The 13,732-nt window shown below is 44.8% G+C and overlaps 1 protein-coding gene across 1 annotated transcript in view; it reads left to right on the forward strand.

Moving 5' to 3' along the window:
• The window catches only part of LOC135519278 (microtubule-associated protein 2-like), a 147,604-nt gene that overhangs the window by 52,843 nt on the left and 81,029 nt on the right, over positions 1 to 13,732 (forward strand). The window contains 2 exon segments of the mRNA XM_064944420.1: positions 4,055 to 4,130; positions 11,475 to 11,613. The gene's annotated coding sequence lies outside the window, so the exon portion shown is untranslated.

The following is a 13,732-nucleotide window of genomic DNA, read 5'->3' on the forward strand; positions in this document are numbered from 1 at the left end:
AGAGAGAGAGAGGGGGGGTAGAGAGAGAGAGAGGGTAGAGAGAGAGAGAAAGAGAGAGAGAGAGAGAGAGAGAGAGAGGGTAGAGAGAAGGTAGAGAGATAGAGAGAGAGAGAGAGAGGTTAGAGAGAGAGAGAGAGAGAGGGTAGAAACAGAGAGAGAGAGAGAGAGAGAGAGAGGGTAGAGAGAAGGGAGAGAGAGAGAGAGAGAAATTGAGAGAGAGAGAGAGGGTAGAGAGAGGGTAGAGAGAAGGTAGAGAGACAGAGCGAGAGAGAGAGAGAAAGAGAGAAAGGGTAGAGAGAGAGGGTAGAGAGGGAGAGAGGGTAGAGAGAAGGTAGAGAGACAGAGAGAGAGAGGGTAGAGAGACAGAGAGAGAGAGAGGAGAGAGTGAAAGAGGGGTAGAAAGAGAGAGAGAGAGAGAGAGAAATTGAGAGAGAGAGAGAAAAAGAGAGAGAGAGAGAAAGAGAGAGAGGGTAGAGAGAGGGAGAGTGAGAGAGAGAGAGATTTGAGAAAAGAACTCCTTCATTAGCCCAGTCCTGTGTGTGTGTGTGTGTTCCTTCATTAGCCCAGTCCTGTGTGTGTGTCTTCCTTCATTAGCCCAGTCCTGTGTGTGTGTGTGTTCCTTCATTAGCCCAGTCCTGTGTGTGTGTTCCTTCATTAGCCCAGTCCTGTGTGCGTGTTCCTTCTTTAGCCCAGTCCTGTGTGTGTGTGTTCCTTCATTAGCCCAGTCCTGTGTGTGTGTGTGTGTGTGTTCCTTCATTAGCCCAATCCTGTGTGTGTGTGTTCCTTCATTAGCCCAGTCCTGTGTGTGTGTGTGTTCCTTCATTAGCCCAGTCCTGTGTGTGTGTGTGTTCCTTCATTAGCCCAGTCCTGTGTGTGTGTGTGTGTGTTCCTTCATTAGCCCAGTCCTGTGTGTGTGTGTGTTCCTTCATTAACCCAATCCTGTGTGTGTGTGTGTGTGTGTTCCTTCCTTAGCCCAGTCCTGTGTGTGTGTTCCTTCATTAGCCCAGTCCTGTGTGTGTGTTCCTTCATTAGCCCAGTCCTGTGTGCGTGTTCCTTCTTTAGCCCAGTCCTGTGTGTGTGTGTGTTCCTTCATTAGCCCAGTCCTGTGTGTGTGTGTGTGTTCCTTCATTAGCCCAATCCTGTGTGTGTGTGTTCCTTCATTAGCCCAGTCCTGTGTGTGTGTGTGTTCCTTCATTAGCCCAGTCCTGTGTGTGTGTGTGTTCCTTCATTAGCCCAGTCCTGTGTGTGTGTGTGTTCCTTCATTAACCCAATCCTGTGTGTGTGTGTGTGTTCCTTCCTTAGCCCAGTCCTGTGTGTGTGTTCCTTCATTAGCCCAGTCCTGTGTGTGTGTATTCCTTCATTATCCCAGTCAATCTCAGAGTGCTGTCATATAATCAATGGGATCTCAGTAGTTTCATCATGTTTAAACCCATTTCATCAAAGGGATCAGATCTGACTCACTGGATTCTCTCGACTCGATGACTGATCAAATTTCATCACATCTCATCCTGCTCAACCAATAGGCTTTGCTTTGTTGCAAATGAGGCTTCAGGCTGGGCGCTACTTTTGACCAGAGCCATGTGAGCCATATGAGACCTGTTTGAAAGTAGTGCACTATATTAGGAATAGGGTGCAATTTGGGACACATGTCCAGTCAGTCAGTTCGTGAGCTCCATGCTCTACGGGGCCCCTGCACTGCCTAACTGGACTGAGTCACAGCCAATCAGCTTGCAGTTCATTAAGTTACTGGTCAGCCTGCTTTCATTAACAACTCTGGTCTTAATCTGCTAATACTGTTGGACAGACAGACTGGACTGGACACCTCACTGACTAATTGACAGCTCTGTTCTCAAATCTCTCTCTCTCTCACTCTCTTGCTCTCCCTCTCCCTCTCTCTACCCTCATATCCCACCTAGAAAGCCGTAACACTAACTGACATATACTCTCCGTTATCTGACTAATTGACATATACTCTCCGTTATCTGACTAACTGACATATACGCTCCGTAATCTGACAAACTGACGTATACTCTCCATTATCTGACTAATTGACATATAATCTCCGTTATCTGACTAATTGACATATACTCTCCGTTATCTGACTAATTGACATATACTCTCCGTTATTTGACTAACTGACATATACTCTCCGTTATCTGACTAATTGACATATACTCTCCGTTATCTGACAAACTGACATATACTCTCCGTTATCTGACGAACTGACATATACTCTCCGTTATCTGACTAATTGACATATACTCTCCGTTATCTGACTAACTGACATATACTCTCCGTTATCTGACTAATTGACATATACTCTCCGTTATCTGACAAACTGACATATACTCTCCGTTATCTGACTAATTGACATATACTCTCCGTTATCTGACTAATTGACATATACTCTCCGTTATCTGACTAATTGACATATACTCTCCGTTATTTGACTAACTGACATATACTCTCCGTTATCTGACTAATTGACATATACTCTCCGTTATCTGACAAACTGACATATACTCTCCGTTATCTGACAAACTGACATATACTCTCCGTTATCTGACTAATTGACATATACTCTCCGTTATCTGACAAACTGACATATACTCTCCGTTATCTGACTAATTGACATATACTCTCCGTTATCTGACTAATTGACATATACTCTCCGTTATCTGACAAACTGACATATACTCTCCGTTATCTGACTAATTGACATATACTCTCCGTTATCTGACTAATTGACATATACTCTCCGTTATCTGACAAACTGACATATACTCTCCGTTATCTGACTAATTGACATATACTCTCCGTTATCTGACTAATTGACATATACTCTCCGTTATTTGACTAACTGACATATACTCTCCGTTATCTGACGAACTGACATATACTCTCCGTTATCTGACTAATTGACATATACTCTCCGTTATCTGACTAACTGACATATACTCTCCGTTATCTGACTAATTGACATATACTCTCCGTTATCTGACAAACTGACATATACTCTCCGTTATCTGACTAATTGACATATACTCTCCGTTGTCTTTAGATAGCATTTTGACCCTCTGAGCCATCTAGGCTACCCAAACGCCACGCCACGCCCACATATGTTAGTGTCTTCTCTGCAATGAGTCTGGATCTGAGTACCTCTGATTGTTCCCCAGAAACCGATGGGTTGGGTCAGCACCAGAACACACATGGGGTAAAGCAGTGTTTGGAAAATGTGTCATTGGCCTTGATGCTCTGATTGGTTAGAGACGATCCAATTCCTGATGACTTTTGTACAACATCTCTCATTTTGACGTTACCACAAATTACTGCAGCGATGGCAGTACGAAGCGAACATAGAGCAGCGAAATAATTCAGTTTGACTCATCAGGCAAATCTAGGGGGAGAGCAGGTTGCAACATTCATATACTTTTACATACATTATATTCTGACCTTTACTTGGTTATATCCTCCAGTAGCCCCTCTCATTCACATGATACACCCTCACATGGACACACATGGAGCAGAGCATCCCCTGCTTAGAGGGAGCATACCCATCTGAAGAGGCTAATTGGGTGTCTGTGGCCGGTGCATGTGGGTTGTCCCTAGCTAAGGGGGTGGACGTCCTTGTGCCCTGGGGCCTTGTTAGGGTCTGGTTATATGAACCTTGCTGCAGCCTGACTGGGGCTGTCTCTGAGTTCACTGTGGGTACAGGGATGATTAGTGGCTCTGAAAGCCATCCCTTCACACACAAGAACCAGGACAACCTCCTTACTAGTCAGTCTCCTCTGTGTGCTGTCACTATCATGCTGTGGGCAGTGTCCTTGGCGTGTGTGTGTCTGTGAAAGCATGGCTGCTCTCAGTGTGAGATGTTGCTAACCAGTTACCAGGCTGGTCTATGCCACCGCACCATCTGCAGTTGTGAGGAAACAAAGAGGACATGGTAGCATTATACTTCTGTAATTATGACACCCCTCTCTCTCTCTCTCTCTCTCTCACCTTCTCTCTCTCTCTCTCTCACTTTCTCTCTCTCTCTCTCTCGATCTTTCTCTAGGTCTCTGGAAGTGTTTTTTTCTCCTCTGTGTGCTGAAAGGAAAACGGTTAACCTCTTCTCCTTCCTCTCTCACCAGGTAAGTCTCTCTCTCTCTCACTCACAATGTATGTCTCTCTCTCTCTCTCCCTCTGTGTGATATATTTCTGTGTATATTTCTTTTGTATGAAGCTGAAAGATGCTGCGTCACTGTGCCTGTTTCTCTGGCATGTGAAGAATCTCTATCTCTCTCTGTAGGGGAACTACCGAGCTAGCTGTGACAGCTACAGGAAGCACTGGCATATTGCTGCTCTCCTTTCTCATCAATCTCTCTCTCTATCTGCTGATGTTCTTTCTCAAGCCCTCTCATCAATCTCTCTCTCTCTCGTTCTTTCTCACACCCTCTCATTTACTGACTTCTGTTTCAATGTTTGTGTTTGGCATAATTATTGAGGATCATGTAGTTGTAGCCAAACGAGGTATGTTTTATCACAGCAGCATACTGTTTCTACGTTTTATGTTTTGGCATTGAGAGGGCCGTTTGATTGTGTGTGTTGGGGGGGAGACACACACGGTCTGTGCCAAAATGACAGTGAAGGAGACTGTCTAGACGCACACAACCCAGCCAGGATTGTCTCTCGTTGGTGTATGGGGGAGGACAGAACACACACGACTCCCTCTAGGTTCAGATCAGACGGAGTAGGTGGATCATTTCTTATGGGTCGTTGCAGGAATGTTTTTTTCCCTTTGGCAACCTATGTCCCATGTAGTGCACTACTTATTTAAGTCACGGTCGAAAGGAGTGCACTATGTAGGGATTAGGGTGCCATTTCAGATGTAGCCTTAGTCTTCTGGTTAGATATCTTGTAACAGCTTCCTTCATGTTGAACTGTTCCAGGTGGTTGTTGACATTCAGGCAGATTTCACTTCTGCTAATATGTCCTTCATCCCCGTCACACACAAAATGCCTGAGCACTGAGTATCGATTAGGCATTTCTTTCTCTCTCTCTCTCTCTCTCTCTCTCTCTCTCTCTCTCTCTCTCTCTCTCTCTCTCTCTCTCTCTCTCTCTCTCTCTCTCGCTATCCCTCTCGCTATCCCTCTCCCTCTCTCTTTCCCTCCCTCCCTCCCTCCCTCCCTCCCTCCCATGAGTGAAATCAGCAGTGACATTTCTGATGAACTATTGGTTTAGCCTCTTTGCTCTCAGTCACCCAGCCCCCCTCTGAAGCAGCATAGAGGCAGGCACACACATAACCAATCAATGGGGAGTGGATTGGACCTAAAGAGAGGCCCACACCCCCCAGCTCAGAACAAGTGTGTGTGTGTGAGTGAGTGAGAGAGAGAGAGAGTTAGCTAAAACAAGACAGCAATTAGACCCTCTGAAGCTGTCTTTCAGTTTGACTACGGTATTTGGCAAACCAAGAATTAAATGTTAGAATGTGTGTGCGTATGTGGCTCCACCTCCAAAAATCTTCTCGATGTATTTCTATATATATTTATACATCAAATGATCGACTATATCCTACTATGTTCTCCAGCACATTGACTCAGTGTAAGTATTGCCATGCAAAGCCTGGTGTTGTTCTCAGGAGAGCCAAGTCTTGCTGATGGTCTTCTATTTGTCATATTGCCTTTGTCACCTCATTTGTCACTGTGTGTGTGTGTGTGTGTGTGTGTGTGTGTGTGTGTGTGTGTGTGTGTGTGTGTGTGTGTGTGTGTGTGTGTGTGTGTGTGAGCAGAGGTAGCTAACTTGTTACTGTGTCGAAACAGTCACTGCAGCAGGTGGGGCAATGATGTAATGTCCTAGACAAGGCCCTCTTTGGTCTCTATTACCCCCTCTCTCTCCCTCTCCCTCCCTCTCTCTGTCATTCTCCCTCTCTCCTTTCCCTCCTCTATATACCCCCCCTCTCTCTCTCTCTCCCTCTCCCTCCCCCTCTCTGTCATTCTCCCTCTCCCCTTTCCCTCCTCTATATACCCCCCTCTCTCTCTCCCTTCCCCCTTCTCTCCCTCTCCATCCCTCTCTCTGTCATTCTCCCTCTCCCCTTTCCCTCCTCCTATATATACCCCCTCTCTCTCTCCCTTCCCCCTTCTCTCCCTCTCCCTCCCTCTCTCTGTCATTATCCCTCTCCCCTTTCCCTCCTCCTATATATACCCCCCCTCTCTCTCTCCCTTCCCCCTTCTCTCCCTCTCCCTCCCCCTCGCTGTCATTCTCCCTCTCCCCTTTCCCTCCTTCTCTATTACCCCCCCTCTCTCTTCACCCTTCTCTCCCTCTCCCTCCCTCTGTCATTCTCCCTCTCCCCTTCCCTCCTTCTCTATATACCCCCCCTCTCTCTATCTTTCCCCTTCTCTCCCTCTCCCTCCCTCTCTCTGTCATTCTCCCTCTCCCCTTCCCTCCTTCTCTTTATACCCCCCTCTCTCTTCCCCCTTCTCTCCCTCTCCCTCACTCTCTCTGTCATTCGCCCTCTCCCCTTCCCTACTTCTCTTTATACCCCCCCTCTCTCTTCCCCCTTCTCTCACTCTCTCTCCCTCCCTCTGTTATTCTCCCTCTCCCCTTTCCCTCCTTCTCTTTATAACCCCCCCTCTCTCTCCCTTCCCCCTTTTCTCCCTCTCCCTCCCTCTCTGTCAGTCTCCATCTCCCCTTTCCCTCATTCTCTATATACCCCCCTCTCTCTCCCTTCCCCCTTTTCTCCCTCTCCCTCCCCCCATCTCTCCCTCTCCCTCCCTCTCTGTCATTCTCCATCTCCCCTTTCCCTCCTTCTCTATATACCCCCTCTCTCTCCCTTCCCCCTTCTCTCCATCTCCTTCCTTCTCTCTGTCATTCTCCCTCTCCCCTTCCCCTCCTTCTCTATATACCCCCCTCTCTCTCCCTTCCCCCCTCTATCCCTCTCCCTCACCATACTGATAAGCAGGAAAATGGGTTACTGGTCTGTACCCATAGCTTGATGGTCTGGCACCTTGCAGAAAGTAAATTACAGTCATGGGAAGGAAGTACTAGGCCTAATACACATCTTAAAGCTCGGACACACTGGTAGTGTTTCCCGGCCGAGAGTACATAGCACCTCTAAACAGAGTGCCGGTCATAATTAGCAAACCTTGTGCAAAACGATTCTACATGTAGAAACGGGTGAAAATGTCAGCAGTCAGGCACCCACCGGCGGGGTGGTCCCTAAAATACACTGCTCCATCAGCAAATGAACAAACGGTGAACGAACGGTAGACTGTGTTTTCTCCACCTACTCACTCTCTGTAGGCTTACCCTGTGTGGTCTCTCTGCTGGAGGCATAGTGATGGGGGGTGATATTATCCCATGAAATTATCCCATGGAGGCCTGGTGGGTTGATAATAATATTATATTGATGCAGCATGAAGTAAAGAGCCCCTGGGGGTGAAGATGACTTACTAGAAGTCAAACCGGGTCATCACATACATCTCTATTTACACAGGGTGATCCCAGTGTATGATCCCATGGTGTGTGTGTGTGTGTGTGTGTGTGTGTGTGTGTGTGTGTGTGTGTGTGTGTGTGTGTGTGTGTGTGTGTGTGTGTGTGTGTGTGTGTGTGTGTGTGTGTGTGTGTGTGTGTGTGTGTGTGTGTGTGTGTGTGTGTGTGTGTGTGTGTGTGTGTGTGTGTGTGTGTGTGTGTGTGTGTGTGTATATCTGGAGTCATCTAAGACAACATCATATCTGGAGTCATCTAAGGAAACATTATATCTGGAGTCATCTAAGGCAATATTATATCTGGAGTCATCTAAGGAAACATTATATCTGGAGTCATCTAAGGAAACATTATATCTGGAGTCATCTAAGGCAACATATCTGGAGTCATCTAAGGCAACATTATACCTGGAGTCATCTAAGGAAACATTATATCTGGAGTCATCTAAGGAAACATTATATCTGGAGTCATCTAAGACAACATCATATCTGGAGTCATCTAAGGAAACATTATATCTGGAGTCATCTAAGACAACATCATATCTGGAGTCATCTAAGGAAACATTATATCTGGAGTCATCTAAGGAAACATTATATCTGGAGTCATCTAAGGCAACATATCTGGAGTCATCTAAGGCAACATTATACCTGGAGTCATCTAAGGAAACATTATATCTGGAGTCATCTAAGGAAACATTATATCTGGAGTCATCTAAGACAACATCATATCTGGAGTCATCTAAGACAACATCATATCTGGAGTCATCTAAGGAAACATTATATCTGGAGTCATCTAAGGCAACATCATATCTGGAGTCATCTAAGGCAACATTATATCTGGAGTCATCTAAGGAAACATCATATCTGGAGTCATCTAAGGAAAAATTATATCTGGAGTCATCTAAGGAAACATCATATCTGGAGTCATCTAAGGAAACATTATATCTGGAGTCATCTAAGACAACATCATATCTGGAGTCATCTAAGGAAACATTATATCTGGAGTCATCTAAGGAAACATTATATCTGGAGTCATCTAAGGCAACATATCTGGAGTCATCTAAGGCAACATTATATCTGGAGTCATCTAAGGAAACATTATATCTGGAGTCATCTAAGGCAACATTATATCTGGAGTCATCCTCCAAGGAGTCTGGAAGTGCAAACAAGCTTTCTTTTGCAACTCTACGGCAGTGGAGATCAATTCCTCTTTTCTTTGGGGGAAAGAGAGGGATAGAGAGAGAGAGGAGAGGGAAAGAGAGATTGGACAGAGAAGAGAGAGAAAGAAAGAGATGAGGGGAGGGAGAGAGAGAGAGAGAGAGAAAGAAATGAAGGGAGAGAGAGAGATTGTAAATTCATGAGATTTCCTGTAAAAAAAATACAATAGTTGTCCCCACTGTATAAACTACTCTACCTACAGTACTGCAGCATGTATTAGCAGCTGCTCACGTGAAAGCCTGAAACACACAAGGGTGTATGATCTCTCAGGTTGTAAGCGAGGAGGAGTGTGTGAGGTAAACACACGTCGCCTGGCGCGTGAAGACCAGACAAACAGCATGACTGTGAGTCTGTCCTCAGAGTCTGCAGTAGAGAAAGAGGATGAGACAACAGTTCACAGGGTGATGCTGGGTGCATGCTAACAACCATCTGTCGTATTCCTACTGCAAGAGAGATGAGCCAAGTTGGAATCAGAAACACAGAGACTGTCAACGTAAGGATTCTCTTTCTGGGGCTCTTGTTCTATTTAATTGTGTGTGTGGGGGGGGGGGGTTTCAAGGGAAAGTGAGCCGTCTTGTGAAGTGTACTATGTGAAGTGGGAGAGGATGGGGATGGGATTGAGGATGGGCCAGTCTACCATGCTCTCTAGGATTAGATAGATCTGTCTGGAGTAGATCTGTCTGGCTGTCTCTCAGATAGGATGGGATTAATATTGATGAACTCAGTGCAACTTGTCTAACTTCACTCTGGTTCCAATGGCTCACTGGGTTAGAGCCTGGTGCTATCAAGCAGTATGTATTTGATTCCCTCATGGGCCATCACTGTCAATGGGGGAAATTATGTAAGTAATGTCAGCTGTATGGGTAGATCACTGGGGGGGGGGGGGGTAACAAGACACAGATGACGCAGTCTCTATTGCACTCCACACTGCCCTCTCCCACCTGGACAAGAGGAACACCTATGTGAGAATGTTGTTCATTGACTACAGCTCAGCGTTCAGCACTATAGTGCCCTCCAAGCTCATCACTAAGCTAAGGACTCTGGGACTGAGCACCTTCCTTTGCAACTGGTTCCTGACAGGATGCCCCCAGGTGGTGAGGGTTGGCAACAACATATTCACCACGCTGATCCTCAACACCGGGTCCCCTCAGGGGTGTGTGATTCGTCCCCTCCTGTACTCCCTGTTCACTCACGACTTGAACACCAACATACATTTTGCTGATGACACGACGGTGGTAGGCCTGATCACTGACAACGATGAGACAGCCTATAGGGAAGATGTCAGAGACCTGGCAGTGAGTTGCCAGGACAAGAACCTCTCCCTAAACATCAACAAGACAATGGAGCTGGACGTGGACTAAAGGAAACAGAGGGCCGAGCACTCCCCCAACGACAGGGCTGTAGTGGACCAGATCGAGAGCTTCAAGTTCCTCGGCATCCACATCACTAAAGATGTATCATGGTCCACACACACCAACACAGTTGTGAAGAGTGCACGACAATGCCTTTTCCCCCTCAGCAGGCTGAAAGGTTTTGGCATGGGCCCGCTGATCCTCAAATAGTTCTACAGCAGCACCATTGAGAGAATCCTGACTGGCTTCATCACCGCTTGGTATGGCAACTGCCTGGCATCCGACCGCAAGACGCAACAGAGGGGAGTGCACACGGCCCAGAACATCACTTGGGCCGAGCTCCCTGGCATCCAGGACCTTCAAAAGAAGGCCTTAAAAATTGTCAAAGACTCCAGCCACTCAAGTCATTTTCTCTGCTACCGTACGGCAAGAGGCACCAAGTCTGGAACCAACAGGACCCTGAACAGCTTCTACCGCCAAGCCAGAAGACTGCTAAATAGTTAGTTAAATAGTAATCAAATAACTACCCGGACTATCTGCATTGACTCTATCTGCATCTGCATTTTTTTTTACATACAATGCTGCTACTGTTAATCATCTATCCTATTGCCTAGTGATTTTATTCCTAGTTATATGTAGATACTGTATCTACCTCGTACCCCTGCATATCAATTTGGTACTGGTACCCTGTGTACATAGCCAAGTTATCATTATTCATTGTGCATATATTACATATTATTATTTCTCTATTCTCTTTCACTCTGCATTGTTGGGAATGGCCTGTAATTCAGCATTTCACTGTTAGTCTACACGTGTTGTTTACGAAATACAATTTAATTTGACGACAATACCAGACAACAACCCACACAACACAACACAACATGCCACCAGGGAACTGGGCTGGCTGAAGTGAAAGTAACCTTAATACATTTTAAAAATAAAATAAAAAGTTGTAATTTTTTACCTTTATTTAACTAGGCTAGTCAGTTAAGAACAAATTATATTTTCAATGATGGCCTAGGAACATTGGGTTAACTGCCTTGTTCAGGAGCAGAACGACAGATTTTCATCTTGTCAGCTCAGGGATTCGATCTTGCAACCTTTTGGTTACAAGTCCAATGCTGTAACCACTAGGCTTCCTGTTTTAATACATGTTCAAATACATGTGAAAATTAAATGTTTGTTTCTTTCTAACTTCTGGGAGGGAAATGGATTACATCTCTTGCCAAGATATGAAATAAACAAACACAAGGTTTTTGGACTGTGCTCAGTAAGGGGAAATCTTTTGGATGAGAACATTGTTCGCTCTCTCTCTCTCTCCCACTTACTCTCTGTTTGTATGTACACACTTGACTGTCTATACCTTGACTAAATGTGTATGTTTGTGTACTATAGTATATTAGTCCAGTATTACTTAAACTTATCCACCCTTTCTTCTTTCCAGGTGTGAAAAGGAAGTTGTCCCTTGTTATTGTGTCTTTCCTTGGTCATCTCTGTCCTGTCCCGTACTGTCCTTCTGACGATAGAGAACGTGTCTGCACAGACCTTGACTCACCACCGGGAGTCCCACACCGCCTTACCAGGTAAACAAGCCTCACAATGCTGATCAATGATGTCCCATCGACGTGATTGTGATTTGCCTCTTTCCACTATCTCTAATTGAGGGAGAGAGAGAAAAATAGTGAAAACACAAATAAAAAATATATAGCTGCAAACAGCAATGAACGGGGTTCACATTTTGAAAGAAAGAATGCAATATCAGTTGGATAACAAAGCAAGCACTCTATCATGTAGGAACTATCTTCCTTTATGTGCAATCAGTGAAAGCATTACCATGTTGATTTCCAAACACCACAAGGATGACGCAAGTGACATTTAGACTAGTGCTGTAGGTTGGTTATCTTTGAATGTGGATAAGAGCGTCTGCCAAATGACTTAAATGTAATGTTGCAGGTAGCCATTTCTAAAGTGATTACTTAATGTTAATTAATTTACTAATTCTGGGTTCAATTTGATTAATGAATTCTGGGACTTCATTTTGTGAAATTCTGTTTGTGTACATGATTTATATCTCAATTGGTACACTCCACATCAGCATACCAAAATACATTAGCATACCAAAATACAATACACTTTCACAGCTGTAATACACTGACTGCACAATCGGCATGGCTTCTGGTTTCTAATTTTCCTGGATAAAATATCCACTTTTCACTACATTCAGACGACATAATAGGGCAACAATATGTGATTATACCGATATAGTAATCACAACATTTCATATTGTTTGTCTACATCATTTATATCTAACATTAATTTGTACGAGACAAAGTCCACATGATAAATACTTATTGCTCTTGTATCATATGGGGACACTGGTGCCAATGACATCTATAGTGCCACCAACTGGTCTGGTGCAGCCATCTAAGGTTGCAGTGACTTATAGTCACACAGCTTCTAATGACATGTACATAAGGTTTAACTACCACAATTCATGGCCCCATGTCCATCGGTTCTGTTGTCATAGCCCTGGTGTGTTATGGTGCCATCTAGTGGTGTAGCGTGTCTGACTTTGAATGCAGCATCTAATCATTCTCAAATTCATTATAAGCTAATTCATTGAGTCTATCTACCAAATCTGGAGTCAATCTGACTTATGGTTCATGTGAAGAAGATTTTTGAAATGATTTTTAACATTAGCATATGTGCTAACATATATCTATAGGAACATATGGTTCATGAGGAGATGATTGCAGATGATTTTGAGCATAAACATGACATACAGTGCAAACAGAAAGCATTCACACCCCTTTACTTGTTCCACATTTGTTGTGTTTCAAGTTGGGAATAAAATGTTAATTAATTGCCTTTATTTTATGTCAACAATCTACACAAAATACACTAATATCAATGTGGCAGCGATTGCAGCAGTGAGTCTTTCTGGGTAAGTCTCTAAGAGCTTTGCATATATGGATTGTACAATATTTGCAAGCTCTGTCAAGTTGGTTGTTGATCATTCCTAGACACCCAGTTTCACGTCTTGCCATAGATTTTCAAGTCAGTGTATATTTTGTCTTGTGTTTAGGTTATTGTCCTGCTGAAAAGTTCATTTATCACCCACTGTTGGAAGCAGACTGAACCAGGTTTTCCTATAGGATTTTGCCAGTGCTTAGCTCTATTCCATTTATTTTTATACTAAAAAAACTCCCTAGTCCTTTCCGATGACAAGCAGACATCTCAGCTTGCATGTCGGCACACCACCTCGCTGCTCTTCCATCTGGGGAAGGCCTGCCTGCTCAAAAACCTCTCCGTCATGATTGCCAACTCCCCAGTGTCACCCTCCCAGAGTGCAAAGACCCTTGGTGTGACCCTGAATAACACCCTGTCGTTCTCTGCAAACATCAAAGCAGTGACTCGCTCCTGCAGGTTCATGCTCTTCAACATCCGTAGAGTACGACCCTACCTCACACAGGAAGCAGCACAGGTCCTAATCTTGGCACTTGGCATCTCCCGTCTGGACTACTGCAACACGCTGTTGGCTGGGCTTCTCGCTTATGCCATCAAACCCCTGCAACTTATCCAGAATGCTGCAGCCCTCCTGGTTATCAACCTTCCCAATTTCTCCCATGTCACCCTGACACTCTACTGACTTCCAGTCGAAGCTCACATCCACTACAAGACCATGGTGCTTGAGAGCAGCAA

This window comes from Oncorhynchus masou, chromosome 29, assembly GCF_036934945.1.
Source record: "Oncorhynchus masou masou isolate Uvic2021 chromosome 29, UVic_Omas_1.1, whole genome shotgun sequence".
NCBI lineage: Eukaryota > Metazoa > Chordata > Actinopteri > Salmoniformes > Salmonidae > Oncorhynchus > Oncorhynchus masou.